At 43.8% G+C, this 17,652-nt stretch overlaps 1 protein-coding gene across 1 annotated transcript in view; it reads left to right on the forward strand.

The window, feature by feature from the left end:
• The first annotated feature begins 429 nt into the window (after positions 1-429).
• PRICKLE1 (prickle planar cell polarity protein 1) overlaps positions 430-17,652 on the forward strand; it is a 67,626-nt gene continuing 50,403 nt past the window's right edge. Inside the window, exon 1 of the mRNA XM_051642136.1 lies at positions 430-551. The gene's annotated coding sequence lies outside the window, so the exon portion shown is untranslated. The remainder of the gene's footprint in view (positions 552-17,652) is intronic.

A 17,652-nucleotide genomic window follows, 5' to 3' on the forward strand; every position in this document is an offset into this window, starting at 1 on the left:
CGGGGGAAACGGCGGGTCGAGCCCACCCGTCCTCCGCCTGCTCCTTGGACTCCCCAAATTGGGGAAAAAAAGGGGCTTCCACAACTCCCGCCGCGCCGCCGTGAGCTGCCATCGGGGCCGCGCCCGCCCCCCCGCGCAGACAGACGGGCGGGGCAGGACCGGGACCCCGCCCCGCGCGCCCCGCCCCGCCCCGTCGGGTTTTCCGAGCCCCGGCCGCCCCGGCCCGACGGCGATTGGCGGGCGGCAGCCAATGGGCGCGGCGGAGCGCGCATGTCGCCGTCGGGGGCGCGGGGCGGCGGAGACCCATTAGGGCGGGGAGGGGACGCGGGGCTCAGGCACTGGCGGCGCTGCCGGCGCAGAGCGGGTTGCGGGCGGGCGGTCGGTCGGTCGGCGGGCGGTCCCCTCCACGGCGCTGCCAGAGATGCGCGTCTCCCGCCGGCGCTGACTGCGCGGGGCAGAGCCGGGTGCCCGCCTCCCCCGCTGTCGATGTGACGGACCCCGCCGCCGCGCTCGGGAATACGTCGCCGTGGTTTGGCCGCGCTGCGGAGAGGGTAAGTGGCGGCTCGATGGAGGGGGAGGGCTGACGGGCAGCCCGCAGCGGGACGCCCGGCGGGGTTTGGCGGGGCGCCGTCCGCAGCCGGGCCCGTGCCACTGCCGGGGGCGGCGGAGCCCTTTCCGCGGCATCCCGAGTCCTGCGCCGCGCCCGGGGTTTGCATCGCCGGGGTGTGCCTGCGAGGAGCCGCCCGAGTCCGGCGCCGGCTCTCGTCAGCCGCGGGAGCAGCGCAGTCCTGCACGGAGTTGCTGGACGGGGCTGCAGAGCCCCGCGGCGGCTGTCGCGGGGGGGGGGGGCGCGGCGCCGGCTCGGCGCCCCTGGCGGGGCGGGAGGCGCGGCGGGCCAGGGGGAGCAGGTCTGGAAGAGGGTCCAGATGCGGGAGCTCAGCTGTTGCCTGTCAGTGGGGTGACAACTGGCCTCTTCCAGGCAGCCTCTGCTTTCTCCCTTGTCCCCACCGAAGTGTCCGCTTCTGGACGCCCCGCCGCCCCGTGTGGGGTTGGGGTAGGGGGGGGAGGCGAGGGTGGGGAGACTTGGCTGTGCCACCGCGGTGGCATCTTTCGGGCTCTCCTCTGCCAGCGCGTTGTGTTACTGGGGATCGAACCCCCTCGATAGCGGCTGCGATGCAGCACGGACCTAGCCGAAGCATGTATTTTTTTTTTCCTTCCTCTGAGCCCCTTCTCCCAGAATATTTATTCCCACTGGGGGATTCCAAACTCCAGCAGCCCCCATTTATCATCTAGTCGGGCCGGGTGCCTTCGTTGTGGTCCCAGCCTGGGGCGGCCGGGTCTGGCCTCGGACAGGAATCTGTCATTGTACCCCAGCGGGGTGGCCGAGGAAAGCAAAATAAAGCACCCGCCAGTACCAGTGTTTCTAAATGCCATCAACTGGAGAGCCAGGAAACGCAGCGGGGGATATTTTACAAGCCCTCTGAGAAATGTTTATACAGAGGATTTAAAGGTTAACAATGCATATTCCTTACATGCTAAAAGGTGGCAAAAATAAATGGCTAGCCTTACTGCCGGCGAAGTTCCCCGTTTTCGTTGTTTAGCTGGTAACTGAGGTCTTTGAACTGCTTGGTTTGCATGGCAGACTCAGAGTCACTACTGAGATTTTCTAGCAGGATTGTTGTTTTCCCCCTTTAGCTCTATTTACTGTTATTTCTAGGAGTAATTCTTGTTATTTGTATTACAATACAGTATGCTACAGCACAGGTATATGATATGACAGTGGGGGTTTTCATCCCCAAATGTCATCAGGTCAGAGTGGGCTTGGAAGGGGAATGAAGGGGAGAGGAGAGAAGGAGAGCAGTTACTCTTGACTGCAGTGACAGATTCTTTCATTTCTCACTGCAGAGCCCTGGATGAGCCGGGCTGGTGCAGTTCTGCCAACACCACACTTAATTGTGTCCTGTAAATCAAGGTCCACAGAGCTGCTCTCTTTCTGTATAACAAAAGGTTTTGTAATGAGTAAGCCCAGATCAGTCATATAAAAATTTTAACATCAACTGGGCAAGGTGTGTGTGTGGGGACCTTACAGGGTTAATAGCTAAACCATTAAGATTGGAGTCAGATGTGGGTAAAAGCAACAGGAGAGTCTGGTTTTTCCTAATATCCTGTAGTATGATAACTCTGAAGAAGGTAATTGTTTAAAAAAAAAATAAAATCTGTTTCAATTTAAGATTTATTAAGCAAGAAGAAGCTTACGTAAACATCAGAATCCTTTTCTTGTTTGGAAAGGCAAGAAATGGCTAGAAATGTCATCTGAACTTAAAAGTGAAAGTCTACAGACTATTCGTGGATTTTCATTTGTATGTGCAAGAATGTTATTAATCTCATTTTCAACTAGCTTATTGTATGTTGTAGGCAGACTGAGGCATTTAACTCAGGCTTTTGGCAAAACAGCTTCTGTGCTGCTTTTTTTTTTCCTGTAGCAAACAATTCTTTCTAACATTTAATAAGGTGTCTAGAATACAGGAGTAGGAGATAGCAAGTGGCTTCCAAAGAAGGAGAAGCAGGCAGGAAGGGGGAGCCAGGTTTTACTTACATATATAATAAGTTGGGAATGTAAGTTTGTGTATAAGGAGGAGATCTGAAGGATGACTTGGCACGCTAATGACCTGGCTTTTCAGAACTTCAGGAGTTTGGTCTGTCTCCCCCTATGGTTATAGTAAGAGATTAAATGCATTTGGCATATTTAATTAATTAGCATATGAAAATCAGATGGCTTGTACTTTGTCATTGTTTTCCTGTGAAACTTTTCTATGCTAATGGACGTCTACATTTTACAGAGTAATTTAAATGGCTTTGGTTCATATTATGTCTTTGCAGATTGCTTTGACCCTTTCTAATGCTGCAGCCTTTGTATCCTAGCCTAGAAGTCCTTTCCCTTTGTAATATAGATCTTGTGTAATATGTTGTCAACGGCTGCCATACACAGCTTCTAACAGAGCAGTTGGAGACGTGCACTTAAATTTAAAGCCTCTGTTTGCTTGGATGCTCTGTTTTGTGCATTCCAGACTTAATTGTATGTGCAGTGCTGAAGTCCATTTAAAACAAACAAGAGAGCTGGGGTTTGTTTCTGTTTTCTACCACTATCTCATCCTACAGTAAAGAGGTCCTAAACTAAAGAGATTCCTTCTGTTGGGGTATAAAAGCATGCTCTGAAACATGACTAATTGTTTTATTATATTTATTTTTTATTATAATTTTAATTTTGAAATATTATTTTATTGTTTTTGTTTTATTAAAAAATATGGCTTTGTTTTTTGCAAAATGTAATTTGTGTTTCTGGGAAAATTGTGTGATATTCTGTTGCATTAAGAATATTTAATTGAGATGGGTGCCTAATGACCAAGTGACTTACATCAATATTCAGTTTACCCCTTTGTATTAAGGCTTAAGTTTCATTTTGGCCAGCACTGGTTTCTGCTTATGCTGTTTAAACAGAGGTAAACTTGAGGTTAGCTCTAGTCATTAGTATACGTTTGGTGTAAGCCATGCATGCTTAGGTCCTGCTCCTGGAAATGTTTATAGAAATGAGTAGCTTTTACTTGCGTGCTTAAATTGTTTGGATTAGGAGTTGTTTAATGGGAAGAACCAGCTTGGAAGGATACCGCACAGCTATCACTCCTCTTTTCCCCACCCACCTTATGGCTGAAGAATGATGGGAATAAATATATTCTGAAAGTAAATAGGCCCCTGAAGTTGTGGCCTTTCTGGCAGAAATGCCCAGATAGACTGTCAAACCACAGTTTGCCAAAACTACATGTTTTTTTCAGAAACAGCTCTTTGGCTGCTGGTTCATTGTCAAAGGATTCTTCCAGTTACCGAAGAAAATTTCACAAGCAAGTCTGCTGTAATTCTTCCTTTTGCTATTCTACTTGCTTATATTGTGCACTAAATACATTAAATTTTTTTTTGGCAAAACTAAAAGAGCAAATTACTTCTCTGCACTGACAGTACTTCTCAAGCATGTTCTTATGCAAGGAGATTTTTCTTAAATGTGCAAAATGGGTGAAGTGCAAGATGTATGAGCCCATACAAACATTTTTAGTATTTTAAAAATATCTGTAAATGACAGCTTTTTGTTAGTTTACCTTTTCTTGGAACTCTGCCTGGAAGGCTAAATCCTTAAAGGTTCTTAAATATAAGATTGGTGAGTAGCTTTTCAAGATCATTTTGAACCTATCCAGCTCAGTGTTTTGCTAGGTAGTAAACCTGGGGTAGACAGTCTCTCAGGCAGGCCTTTCATTTCCAGTGGATTACACATCAACAAAAGCTGGAACTGTGTTATTTCAGTTGTTCTGCACTGAAGTAATGTACTCCTGTCTGAGGTTTGTGTTTTGAAACATTGATTTATAGGACCTGATAGCTCTTGCTGTCCTGCCTTGTGTGCTTCTCTCCTTCATTTTCCTTCTTCCCCTCCAGCCCTCGCTCTCTTGCTCTCTAGTTCTACCACGTTGGCAATAAAGTTATAAGGGTATCATGGAGTGTGCTTGTAGGTTTATACCTCTTAACAGTTTTATTCAGTTCCCCCTCTTTTATCTAAGTACAGATCCCACAGCTTGCAATTATGGTCTGACTTTAGTAACAATTCTGTTTTTTTAAATGTTTCCAGTTACACACAATATTTGCTTCATGGAGCAGCTACATGCCAAAAAAGCATTTCCAACTGCCATCCAAATATTAAAATATGAGTACTTTGCTTTTATTTAAAATAAATTTTGTTTTCTGTCATGTTTTATAACCACCTTTTTGAGCTTGTTGCTTTCTCATCTTGTATCAATCTTGATGTTACATGATTCCAGAACTAGGCTTCTTTGACAGCGACATGACAAATCCATGTCTAATATTTGTGTTCATGTGGTGTGTACAAAAACTAACTTCTCAGTGGATTTGATTACTGATTCGTGTAATTGCAACCAGCATGATTAAAAATCTGCATGTCAGTATCATAATGCTCATAATTTACGGATAATTTTTTTAAGCAGGATCATGTTATTCCTCTGAATTTTCTTAAAAGAAGCCTTCATTGTCCAAACATCATTTCTGAAGGTGTTTGAATCTTTTAAAGATAAAATAAGGACATAGATGCAGTTATGAATATAGCAACATAGGCTTCAGATCATGCTGAGTGGTAGGACTCTAGTATCTTCTTGTTCTGTAGGAAATCTCTAGCTTCTCTCAACAGTCTTAAAAAGACTGAAATGAAAAAATTGCATGTTAAGAATTGTGCAATTGAATCTTTGAATGTATCTAGACAGATACTGCTGTACTGCTCCTCAAAATGCACGTCTGTAATCCTGTGCTCCTCACTGGGGCAATGTAAACCACCTCTGATGCAAGTGCTGTAATTGTTCAGCTTTACCCGTTTTACCCTCCACTCTTCATTAACAAAGTACTCCTGTGACAGAGGTAGTGCTAGCTCAGCAAGAGGCTCCACCGAGGCACCCAGGCGCTCTTGCTCAACCTGTTGAGCACACGGGCTGGTCTGACACTGCCCTCACCCATGGCCAATTTTTGTAGCAACACAAATGCACAACACCAGGGCACAAATTGAAAGACATCTTGCACTTTCAAGTGTGGATTGACTTGTCTAACTGCAGTAAAAGCTGACTTGTTTGAAAGTATGTTAAAAATCAGTGCATGATTACTGACAGCTTTTTATGAAGATGTCTTTTTGTAATCAGGTGTTATAGTTAATCACTCAGAAGTTCAAAAGTGTTTATGTAAAGAAATTGCATGTGTTTGTTTGCATACTTTAGGACTAATGTATTTTTACTTTATTCCAGCCTCCTTGGAGGAATTGGTATTTTTGTAGAAAATAAAAGCTTTAGATGTTGAAATGACTATTCAAAGTGTAAATATTTATATACTTTAAAATTAATTTTATGAATGCATTGAAGAAATCTCTGAACCCAGTGTATTTGCATCTATATATACAGACTGCTAAATGAATTATGCTAGGTCTAGAACCTCACTGGTGAGTTGCAGATGTCTTTTTGTAAAAGTATACATATGGCTCTTTGAGAGCTTTGAACTGTGTTCTCATGCTTTGTTCATCAGAAGGATCATATGGATAACTTCACTGTGAGAGGGTTTTTTCCATCTTGTTTGCAAAGCATGGTGGATCTGTGCGATAAGTATTGAGCTCCCATTCATCCTAGGACTGAAAGGAGTTTGTTCTGTGCGTATGGAATATGGGAATAAGACACACAGAGGATATGTTTATATTTAACAAAATTAATTGTATAAAGCAAGTGCAAAGGAACTTATAAGCCTAAACAGCTTGGCACGCCAATAGCCAACAAATGTCTTAGAGTACTGCCAAACATGTAGGAAGCAGATCAGGCTCTCATCTGTACTGAGGTACCAGAAAAGGAGATAACTTCCAGCCTGGTAATAATGTTGTTACCCAGGATGCGGCTTTGTTCTGTCCTCTCAGCAGCTCAAGGTAGATTTGGATTCTGGCAGGTTATCTGCTAGGAGGTACCACTACTCTTCAGGAGAAATGTGAGCTGCCTAAGAAAGCCAGCAGTTGTGGAAGCTCTTCTTTGCAGCAAGGTCCCAGAGTGTGGGTCTCCTTTTGCGGGACATTGGTCTCCCCTTAGGAGACTCTGGGGAAAGGAGTCGTATACTAGGGTGAGGCTGGAAAGAGCATCCACATGGTGAGAGGGAGCCCCATGTGTTGCTGTGGTGTGCAACTACGAGCTGCCAAAAGCTGTTGAGGTGCTCACAGCGAAGGATGTACTGCTTAGTAGGTTAGTGGGCTGATGAATGGTTGATTTAGCTGTTCATGAATCCCCCAACCTTTCCTATAGACAATTGACTTGGACAATCTTTACAGGGGATTTCAGGTGGTGTGAAGCTGTAGTTCAGTGGTCCAGACTAATAGCCCACTTCTTTGTCAATATGTGATTTTCCAGTTACATAAATCTGTTTATTTAATGCAAGAACAGCTCTTACGGTTTTAGAGTAGCTGTTAATATGTTGAGCTTGAGCAATACAGGTATTGGATTGAACTGTAGTGACCACAGTGACAAGCAAGCAACTGCTTCATTGCTGTAGGTTTACTGCTTTTCAAATTTCTTTGAAAGATTTCCCCTGACATTCTGAAATCTATTGTCTAGTTCTGAATCTGCCACCTTTTAAGCTGTAACTTTGGCAGGTTAGTTTTTAATGTCTCCCTGTCAGTCTCGTGTTGTACTGTAGCAGTTTATAAACCTCTTTGACCTATTTGTTGATGTCTTATTAGCCTGGAGCTGATGCTGTAAAAAGGTACTGATACGATGAGGACTTTTTGGCTGTGGTATATTAGCACAGGAGCATACTTGGTGGTCTAATTTTAGGAACTGAGATTCTACCAAACTCTTGCTCATTTAAGGTGTGTATTTTGTTTGGCTTTTCTATTTTGATGTGTAAGTCAGTGTTCAACATCTAAATACTAATCCCAGACACTCACAGTTGGCTATTCATGGGCATGTGTGATTGTTCTTGGGTCTCTTTCCACCTTCCCATGGCCTTTGGAAGGAAATGCTTTGAAATAATAGGTCTCATGAAAATCAGCAGGTATATCTTGAATTATGCAACATTTTTCCTGCAGGTAAAAGTCGTCCTCCTTCATGTAATTCTGTTCATTTACCTTTTTTATGCTTTGTCATGTACTAAATCAGACAGTATTTAATCCAAATCTAACCTTGTTTTTGAAAGGAAACTGCTGGAACACCTTCCTACCAGAGTGCAGGGGGAGACTTAAAAACCAGTATGTGAGCTATGGCACTGGTAGTGCACGAGTTAAAGTGGGGAAAGAGCATTTCCAAACAGACAGTTATAGTAATAATCCATCAGTGTTGGAGTCTGAGTATGAATTATTTCAATCTTGTATTGCTATGGTATTTAAACCTGATAAAACAATGAAGTAAGTCCGTATTGCCTGTGTAAAATACTGAAACTATTTCCCTTACACTGTTGCTTAATTGTGCTGGCACAGCTTGAGCAGGGACAGGTGATGGTTTGAAGAGATTTGTGGGTTTTCTTGCTTTTTAAGTGAGCATCCCAAATCAGTACAGACTGGTACAATGATTTTGTTAGTCCGAAGAGTTGCTCCCTGGGGTGGTAAAAGAGGAGCTTCCGAACTACATGTTGCTATCCAAAAAAATAGACCATAAAGCTGTAGCTTCTGTTGTGCCCTAGGTACAAATCATGAAGTGCTTTTGTCACCTCTAAATCATGTAATACTTGTCAGACTTGAGTTCTAGTCACAAGTGTTGCTCTTTCCAACTACTGTAATACTAGTTGTCCAGATGATTCTGAAACATTTTGAAAACTCGTCTGTTTGTGCTTGGGTGTGAGCAATGGTTAGGCACCATTTCTAGTGATGCAAATAGTTAAGACCTCCCCCCCAGCTTCCCAGTTTCTGGGAAGAGAAGGTCTGTATCCTTTGCAAATAAAATAGCCTGATCTTCATTTTACAGAATAACTATAGGAGAAAATAAATCAATTGTGTCTGTTGGAACTAAAATGCAATATTTTTTTCTAAAATTTTATTTTAAAACGAGCTCAATGATTTGGTTTCTGACTTTTTAATACCAATCCCCAGTCTTCAAAAAAACACCCTGGATAAGCTGCAAGTTCCCCCCACCACCCCCACCTAGAGCCTCTTTGCCCGCCTTTGCTTGTGTACTCTATCGGTTTCACAGTTCATATACTTGTGTTTTTTTAAAAATCTCCCCCTGCACTCTGGTGGGAGACGTCTGCTGTTTCCTTTCAAACACACAAGGCTTGATTCTCCTCTCACAATGGCATAAATTGTGAAGAACTCCACTTGAAATCAATGGAAGTAAAGACATGCAAAATGGGGTGAGAGAAGAGCCCGGCCTCTGGTTTCTATTTTTAAGTGAGTCTGGTTAACCTAAAATTGTTCAATGTGGCACTGTGACTTTAGTTTGTAGATATCTGTTGCTATTCTTGTTTCTCTTCGTACATAATGTTTCATTTTCATATATAATATATTACAGCTAGTACCCCTAATTATGATGCACAGTTTTTTATTTAATACCTCAGTACTACAACATGAATTTTGGTAGTTAATAAGCAATATGGATGGTAAAGTGCTTACTTTGCTAGTGTCAGAGCCTGCAAAAAGTCTGGGGTGTAGCTGTATTCCTGAGCAAGTCCTGAAGGAAAGGAGGCTGGATTGGATCTATCCATACAACTTAAACTTTCCTTGTGGCTTTCTATTGCTTTAGTAGTTCTAATCGGTGAATCTTGCTCCTTGCTATCCAGGCTTGAGGTACTAATTGTGCATAAACAAAACTTCCTCTGTTATTGTTGTTTTTCCTGTGCTGATGAAGTGTTCACCTCCATTCTTGTGTTTTATACATATTCAAGAACTTACTTGAGCTTCAAATTTTCTCTGAACAGTTTAATACTTGGCAATAAACCTGGAATATCTACACAAAATTTCTGCCATTGCCTAAGTTTTGCTGGTTGCTCACATTTGTTTATTTTTTTGGCAATGGATTATGGTCCTTAATTACCATCAGTAGTCAAATAACTGAACGAGATTATACAGCAGGGCTGTAAAAACTGTTCATGCTAGCTATGATCTGTACATGTGTGGATATCTTTGAAAACAGTCACCTCATTCATTAACCAGTTCAACAGACTCCAACTTTACCACTATTTAGTTTTTGAAATTAATGCAGCATTCTCTACCTAACTGAAACGTTGCTGTGACTGCCTCTTTGTATAGTTTAAAAAAACAACATGAAATAGTTGACTCTTGTAGTGTATTCTAACTTGGAGTAAATCTATTGGCTTATTTGAATTTTTGTTTCCTGCTTGAGTAGCAAATCACAGGTGTCCACAAGGGAATCTACTTAAAGAATGTGGTAGGCTTAGTGGTTCACTTAAATTTTATCTCCAACTTGATTATGATGAGAATGAAAATCCTGTGGTGTTTAGCATCTTGTGCAGTTCAGTCCTTGACTTTTCCCTATCAAATTTATTTGAAGGGTTGCTTAGCTAGTATGTGATGGTCTTGTGTATCAGGGAAGTACTGGGGACAGAAGATGCCACAGAAGCTTGCTGTGTTGCAGATCCTCATATGCAGTGTGGCTTCCCTGCCACAGAGGTGATGCATAACTGTCTTCTGACCTCTTGACTACAGCTATTAATTCCAATGGTGCATTCTCCCTTGTCCCTGCTAGGCTTAGCATGACTAACATGAGAAAAATCAAGCATTTTCGATAGCTGATTTATCAAGGTGTGGTGTTAAGTGCTGCTGTGAACTGCTGTGATTGTGTGCAGTAGTGCTTGCTTATAGCTGATGTGAGGGGTGTGTGGTGGTGCTTGTCAATCAAATACACTCTTCTCAGCTGAATGCTTTTCAGTTTTGTTGTGGCAGAGCAACCTTACGGTGGAACAGGGAACTTACAGCCTTCTGAATGCAGAGATGTGCAGGCAGTCTTTCTGGTGGCACATTTTCCTCATTTTTAATCTGATGGCTTTGAGACTCTTTCTGTCATACCGTTTTTTTGAGCATTTTTAAGTTCTTCTGCAGGTTGCTGTTATGGAGGCTGCAATGCATGTTTGGAAGATAAACTACTTCTGGTAGCGTTTTCCAAGCATAAGGCTTCATATGCAAAAGTCATCTTTGGGGACAAGGGAAACAAGAGGGTGCTATGGATAGAGTATGAGAATGCCTGGGAAAATTAATCTCTAATGCAAATTGGTATGTACAGCAAGCTTGAAGAAAGATTGAAATCTTTGCCAGACAATATGAAGCACCTTATCAGTTCCATGGACAAAGCAGCTGCCATTGAAAAAGACAAGGGAGTAGAAGAGCATTCTTCTGGCTGTATTAGTTGTAGTGGTTGACAACTAGCTAAGACAATATCGTGTAATAGGGTTAATGACTAAAGCCTCTGAAGGGACTGAACTTTCTGCGTGTTGGGAAACTGATGACATCAGATTTAACCTCAGGAAATTGAGATGCATTTAGAGATCCAGAGCTTGAACTTGTTTACAGATAGTTTTTAGGAGCTGTCACCACAGAATACAGAGCTGATGGTGCAACATTTCTGTAAGACAGGTCTGTTTTAGAAGTAGCAGTAAACCCAACATAAATTTTAGGAAGCAGTCCTAAAATAAATAATTCCAGAGCCATTTGCTTGCAGTTTTGTCTTGTATGTAGGTATCCTGACAACTGTGACTACTGAATAGGTCACTATGTACCTCTTTCAGGCATCTTTGAAAGCTAGCTTTTTCTCACACAAAGGCCTCCTGACAAGAGGCCTCTGATAGGTGAGGCTTGGCAGCCATGTCTTCTATGGCAGTAAGCAAAAATGTATGGGATCAGGAGTGTGAATAGATTACTTTTGAATAATTCTTCTCTTCAGTTACAGGTCCATGTCATGGTGTACACTGTAAGAAAGTGTTTTAAGAATGTGTTCAGGATAAAGGGGGATACACATACTACACATAAAGCAATTTTTAAAATAAAGCCAGCAAGCTCTTAAGTTTTTAATCTGACTTTGTGTCCTGTTTAAAGAAGGTATCAATGATTAAAAATTCTGTGCACTGCGGAAGGGTGCATAGAAAAGACATATTTATTGATGTCCTTCCAAAATTACTATTTAAGGATAATTCTGTAACATTGATGTGTAGTGGAATTCTGGTAGCCTCAATTTTTTTTCCTAGGGAACAGTTCCAGCCCTGACCTACAAATTGGTCTGCTCTGTGATACTTTATGAATGAAGTAAGTGCAAGAAGGACACATTGCAAAACAATTATTTCTAAATTTCTGAAAAAAAAAATACACACAGCTTGGTGCAGTATGAATATGGCCATTAAGAAAAATATCTCAGAAGACATGCAAGCCTGTCTCCGTATTCTGCAGCTGTAACGCAACAGATGCACACCAAGCACACTTACGAAAAAAGGCTGAGATCTTTTGGGCTTGTGGTTAAATTCATATGTCTGAATTTAAGCTTAGGGAGCATCTCCAAAAATGAAATGTTTCTGTAGCTGTTGGGCCAATGCTAGAAGATGCATTACCAGCATGGAAGGCAGAGTGTACCTGCCTGAGAAGGCAGATCTCAAGTCTATGCTGTGCTGGCTGTCTGCCAGAGACATGCTTGGGAATTGTCACCTTGAAACTGCAAAGATGAAAAATATGCAGAGTTAATTACAGCCCTGGACATTTTCACTTAAATAGTAAAATATGGGGCTTGATCTCTAACTGCATTTCTTGTTTTGCAAAGAAAACCAGATTACTATTACAGTGCCTGCCTGGGCTCTCTTACAGCTGGTGACTCTAAGGAAGGGTGGAGAGGTAGGGTGTTGTGATGGGAAGGGTGGCAGCTGGGTCCGGTCAGGAAAACACCACGCACAGACTCCAAGATGGCAGGTGATGTACTAGTTCAGTGGTGGGGTAGGGAAAGTTCATAGCCTGTTGTGTTAGAGCACTGGCTGCTATCACAGTCCTGGTGGAAAAAATACCAGGAGCCCTTACCTCTACCTTATCACGTGTGATGGAGTTGTAGCCATGGAGTTGGGGTGACTTGTGATGGCCACTTAATGGATAGCTGAGTGAAAAGTTGATGAATAATTATAGAATGGTGGGGATTGGAAGGACTTGTGGAGATCATCTAGTTTGACTCTGCTAAAGCAGGTTCAGCTAGAGCAGGTTGCACAAGATCATGTCCAGGTGGGTTTTGAATGTCTCCAGAGGAGACTCCACAACCTTTCTGGGCAGCCTGTTGCGCTGCCACCCCCAAAGTAAAGAAGTTTTTCCTTAAGTTCAGGTGGAGCTTCCTGTGTTCCAGTTTGTGCCTGGTGCCCCTAATCCTGTTGCTGGACACCACTGAAAAGTCTGGCTCCATTCTCTTTATGCCTGATTTTTAGATATTTATAGTGATTTATGAGATCCTTTCTCAGTCTCCTCCAGACTAATCAGACCCAGACAAGAGAGATGCTCCAGTCCTTTAATCACCATTGTAGCCCTCTGCTGGACTCTTTCCAGTAGCTTCTTGTATTTCTTGTACTGGGAAGCCCAGAACTGGCCACAGTACTCCAGTTGTAGCCTCACTGGGGGAGAGCAGAGGGGGAGGATAACCTTCCTGGACCTGCTGGCCACTCTCTTCTTAAAGCACCCCAGGATACCGCTGGCCTTCTTGGCCACGGGGCACCCTGGCTTGTGGTTATCTTGTTGTCCACCAGGACTCCCAGGTCCGACTCTGCAGTGCTGCTTTCCATCAGGTCATCCCCTACCCTGTGCGCGGGGTCACTGCTCCCTAGGTGCGGACACTCGCAGTGACTGAACTTCAAGAGGTTCCTCTCTGCCCAGCTCTCCAGCCTGCCCAGGTCACACTGGATGGCAGCGCAACCTTCTGGTGTGTCAGCCACTCCTCCCGGCTTTCTATCATCAGCGGTCTCGCTGAGGGTGCGCTCTGAGCCCCCGCATCCAGGTCATCGATGAATAGGCTGCACAAGCCTAGACCCAGCCCTGCCCGCACAGCCCTCCGAGCTCCGCTGCCCCGCCCGTTCGCAGCCCGCGGAGAGCTCGTTTCCCCGGTCACGCCGCCGGGAGGGGCCGGGACGCGGAGCTGCGGGCGGGGGCGGCGGGAGGCGGCCCCGCGAGGTGGCGCCCGTGCGCCGGGCGGCGGGGCGGGCGGGGCGGGCGGGGCGGGCGGGCCCGGTGACGCGCCAGGCGCTCCTGCCCGGCCGTGTGGGAGGGCTGGAGTTCAAGACTTGCCTAGAGAGACCTGTTCACTCTGGCGCTGAGAGCAAAGGAGAAAGCTTGCTTTTTTTGTTTCCCTCAAGTTATTATAATTCTGCTTGAAATGAGTGAAATAAACTGGTTTGGAGGACAGACGGCAACTTGCCAATGCAAAAACCGAAGGGCTTGCAGTTTTTCCCCTTGCTCTGCTTGCTGTGTCTGTGTTAATTTGCCACTATCCAAAATTTTTCTGAAACCCAAAGAAAAAGGCTGAACAAGCCTGAAGGTCCCAGGCCGTATGCTTAAAGATACATTCAGATCCACGTCTCTTGGGGTGCCATCTCGCTTTGTTTTTCTGCTGGGAGAAGATGGACGTGACTGTGGGTGGAGCTGGAGGATGTGGAGTGAGATGAAGCCTTTGGCATCGGGTCGCCCCAGGTGACCAGAGGGGTGCGGCTGCGGGGCAGGCCATGGTGCTCTGTGCCTGGAGACTGAGCTTTATCTCACTGGGCTTCTGATTCCTGGAAGACCCTCTGGCAAGACAGGGATGCGCGTTGCCTGTTGTTGTGGTCCAAGAGCTTAAGTGGAGGTGGGAGCCGACAGCTGCTGTGAACACACAGGAGACAACAGAAGAAAACCAGGCGCTTTGATGTCTCTTTCTAGGCCCCTGGTAAGCTGCCCAAACTAGTTTAACCAGACCCAGGTATAGCAGAGGGAGGAAGAAGTGGGCTCTACTGAATAGCCAAAGGAGGCTTCCTTATCGCACTCATTCCTGGGGAGCTTTTGTGGTGAAGTGAGCCTGTCCTGAAGGTATGGGAGTGAGATAGGCCTGCCTGAGACTGCAGGAGAAATGCATTTTGTTGGCTTAAGGATTCATGTGTGCGCATACTGTTAACATTAGATAATTGTGAGGAGACCGTTTGGGGTCACTAACTGTTGGTCCTGCTCTTGAAGGACAGACAGGTGCTTAACTCAGGCTTGTGGCGCAGTCCCGCTTGGGATGCAGGCTGCTGCTGCCACAGGCTCCTTCTAATGGCCTTGTGAGGAGAAGGGGCACCCCAGGAGGTCACTGACACTTCAGATGGGTTGTGCCGTCCAGCAACAGTGCCCCTTTCTTTCCGTGGATGCAAGAGGACCCTCCAATAAGGGAGAGTAAAACAGGAGAAAGGGTGACAGTCTGTGTAGCTTGTGGCCGGAAGATTTGTGGATTAAAGCCATTGAGTGCTGAACACTGAGCTGCACACATGGTGAACTAACTCCTCCACCTGGATTAAACTAGTCTAACTGCAGAAGAATTATACTCAAGCAAAATATTAAGTATTCAGAAAGTCTTGTGCAGAAAATAAATACGGAGGAATTGCTGATACTACAGAACCCAAGCATCAGGCCAACTTGAACAAAATCCTGTTTAAAAATAAAGTAGTTGTTTTCTCAGAATTTTAGGTGTATGTTTTGAGAATTTTTAACTAAATTCTCCTGCTAATGTGGAAAGTGTTATTAGTTTTATAACAGATTTTTCTGATGGGGCTGCAAGACAGAGATCCTAATAATGAATTGCCTGAGTGGCAGGTATTGAAGACATTCTCAAATAGACCAGAAGGCTTTTTTTTTTTTTTTTTTTTTTTAATCTTCTACAAGTACTAGTTAGTGCTACACCAAACAAGACCTGTGTCCTTTTGTTCCGCTCTTCCCACAAGACAAAGAAAACAATCTTTCAGGGGTGTGTTTTTTGTTCCTTGAATTCAATCTTGGGAAAGGAAACCCTCTGGTAAATAATTGGGTTAGGAACTAGCAGGATGGGCTTAAATGAAAGTGCCTCCTTCAGCGATTCCTCTCCCTTCTTAGTTGTACAATAGACTTTCCCAGCACTGCTTCCTGGTATTCATCCAAGTCCTCCAGCCCTGAGTACCTGTAAACAATTAACATTCTCCCACATGGCACACAAACCCTTGGTCAGTGTTTAACTGGGTATTTGTGTGTGGCAGCAGCTTAACTTCCTCAAGGAATCCTTCTGTCTTCCTTCTACCTTTCTCTTTCATGTCTGTTCCTCCCAGGTGTTTGCTGCTGATGTATTTGATTTATATGCAGCCTCTAAATACAGCTATTTCTATGTAATTCTATTGTTTTCCCTGTCCTAAGAAGCTGCAAATGCACAAAAATGTCAGTTTTCAACTGTATATCTCTAGTAGTCCTTACCTAATTTTGTTTGCCCCTGCTTAGCAGTTTGTTATAGGAGTAAGCTGCTGATGGGAACATGTTCCACTTCCTCATACTGGGGAAAACATGGAACTATTTCTGGGCACCCTGTAAGGTTTCTTCTATTGCTGTTGTTGTACTGTTCTGGGTTTGAACAGAGTATGTTGCTAGTTGTCTCCTGACTGGGCAAAAGCATGAATCAGGGACGTGGAAGTAGAACTACTAGGAAGTGTACTTATCTAGTATGTAGCTTGGCCATTGGGTAACAGGGAGTTAGATCTGTGGTGCTGAACATCTTAAAATGTGTTAAAATTGACTGAAAATCAACATGGAATAAAAAATTCTCAAGTATGTTTCTGAATCACAGGTCTTAGTGGTGTGGAATATGTACAAATGAGCACAGTCTGGGAAGTACTTATTAGCCAGTGGCAAAGGGCAAGTAAAAACAAACCATCACCACCCCCAGCTAAAAAGTAAAAATGGTTGATGCTTATGCAATTGTAGAAAATGGGAAGTCTCTGAAGTGGCGGCTTTCTCTGAGTGAAGTATTGCTCAGCCCTGGTGCTAGTTTTGTTGTGTGATCACGAGGCAGCCAGAATTGCCATAGAAAAGTGCTCAGTACTGCTTTTAAAAAGGAAATCAAACCCCAGATTTTTGAAAAGTATTCCATTAGCATTCAGGTTTTTTCAGATTATGCACAGCTGCAAATATGCCTGAACAATAACTTTTTTTTAGTTCTTTAGATGTGAAGAAGTAATAAAACTAAGATGGTTGCATCCGGGATGCCAGTCTGTTGAACATTAGCAGCAGTTGGAGCACTTCAGGATTTGGTGTGTGATCTGGGGGCTGGACTAGTCGGTCTCCAGAGGTCCCTTCCAACCCCTAATGTTCTGTGATACTGTGATTAAAGCATGTAATGCCTGTGATCATCTTGGTCTTGAGCAACCAGTTCAAGAAACTGACTTCAAGGATCAAGGTTGCCCATATTTTATACCAAAAGAGTGTGAATAATGAATAGCTATAAATTACTTTGCCCAGTAATGAAGATGACTAACAAATAGACAGAGACCTTCAGAACAAGGGAGGGATGGAACTGGCCCTTTTTAAACAGTTTTTTTTCTTACAATGAGTAAGGTTTCTTAACAAAAATGCTTTGCATTTAAAAGTACAGATACATTAATTTGACACTTAGAATGCATTTGACTTCCTGCAGGTACTGACTGACTGTTTCGTCTGACTGATCATTTCATATTCATTACAAAGCTAGAAATAGATTGGATTGATAAGGCATAACCCTGAAGCTGCTTCCAGTGTATGATCTTTAGTGTTTTTAAAATTCTTTTCTTATCACATTCTAATCATGTCTGGCAGCATGATATGTGCCTTCAGGGGATGATAGTCTGTGATTGTGTGGGGCTTTTCTTTTTAAGTCTTCCAGTGTAAACTTTAGGAAGCTTTTATTGATTAGGTAACACTTCTTTTGCTTCTGAGTGAATAGTGTGCTGGGTGTACCCTAACATGTAAAGAGTAGTACAGGAATACCAAGAACTTAAAATGCAGGCAACAATCTGCAGCTGATATTCCATAGTTCAGTGTTTGTGTTGTGACCAGAGCAAGCTAAAATTTGGCAGGATTGTTAGCTCAAAGAAAGCCTAGTGATGTAAATAAAATTACTCCCATCT

Source organism: Apus apus, chromosome 1 (genome assembly GCF_020740795.1).
Source record: "Apus apus isolate bApuApu2 chromosome 1, bApuApu2.pri.cur, whole genome shotgun sequence".
In the NCBI taxonomy this organism is placed as follows: domain Eukaryota; kingdom Metazoa; phylum Chordata; class Aves; order Apodiformes; family Apodidae; genus Apus; species Apus apus.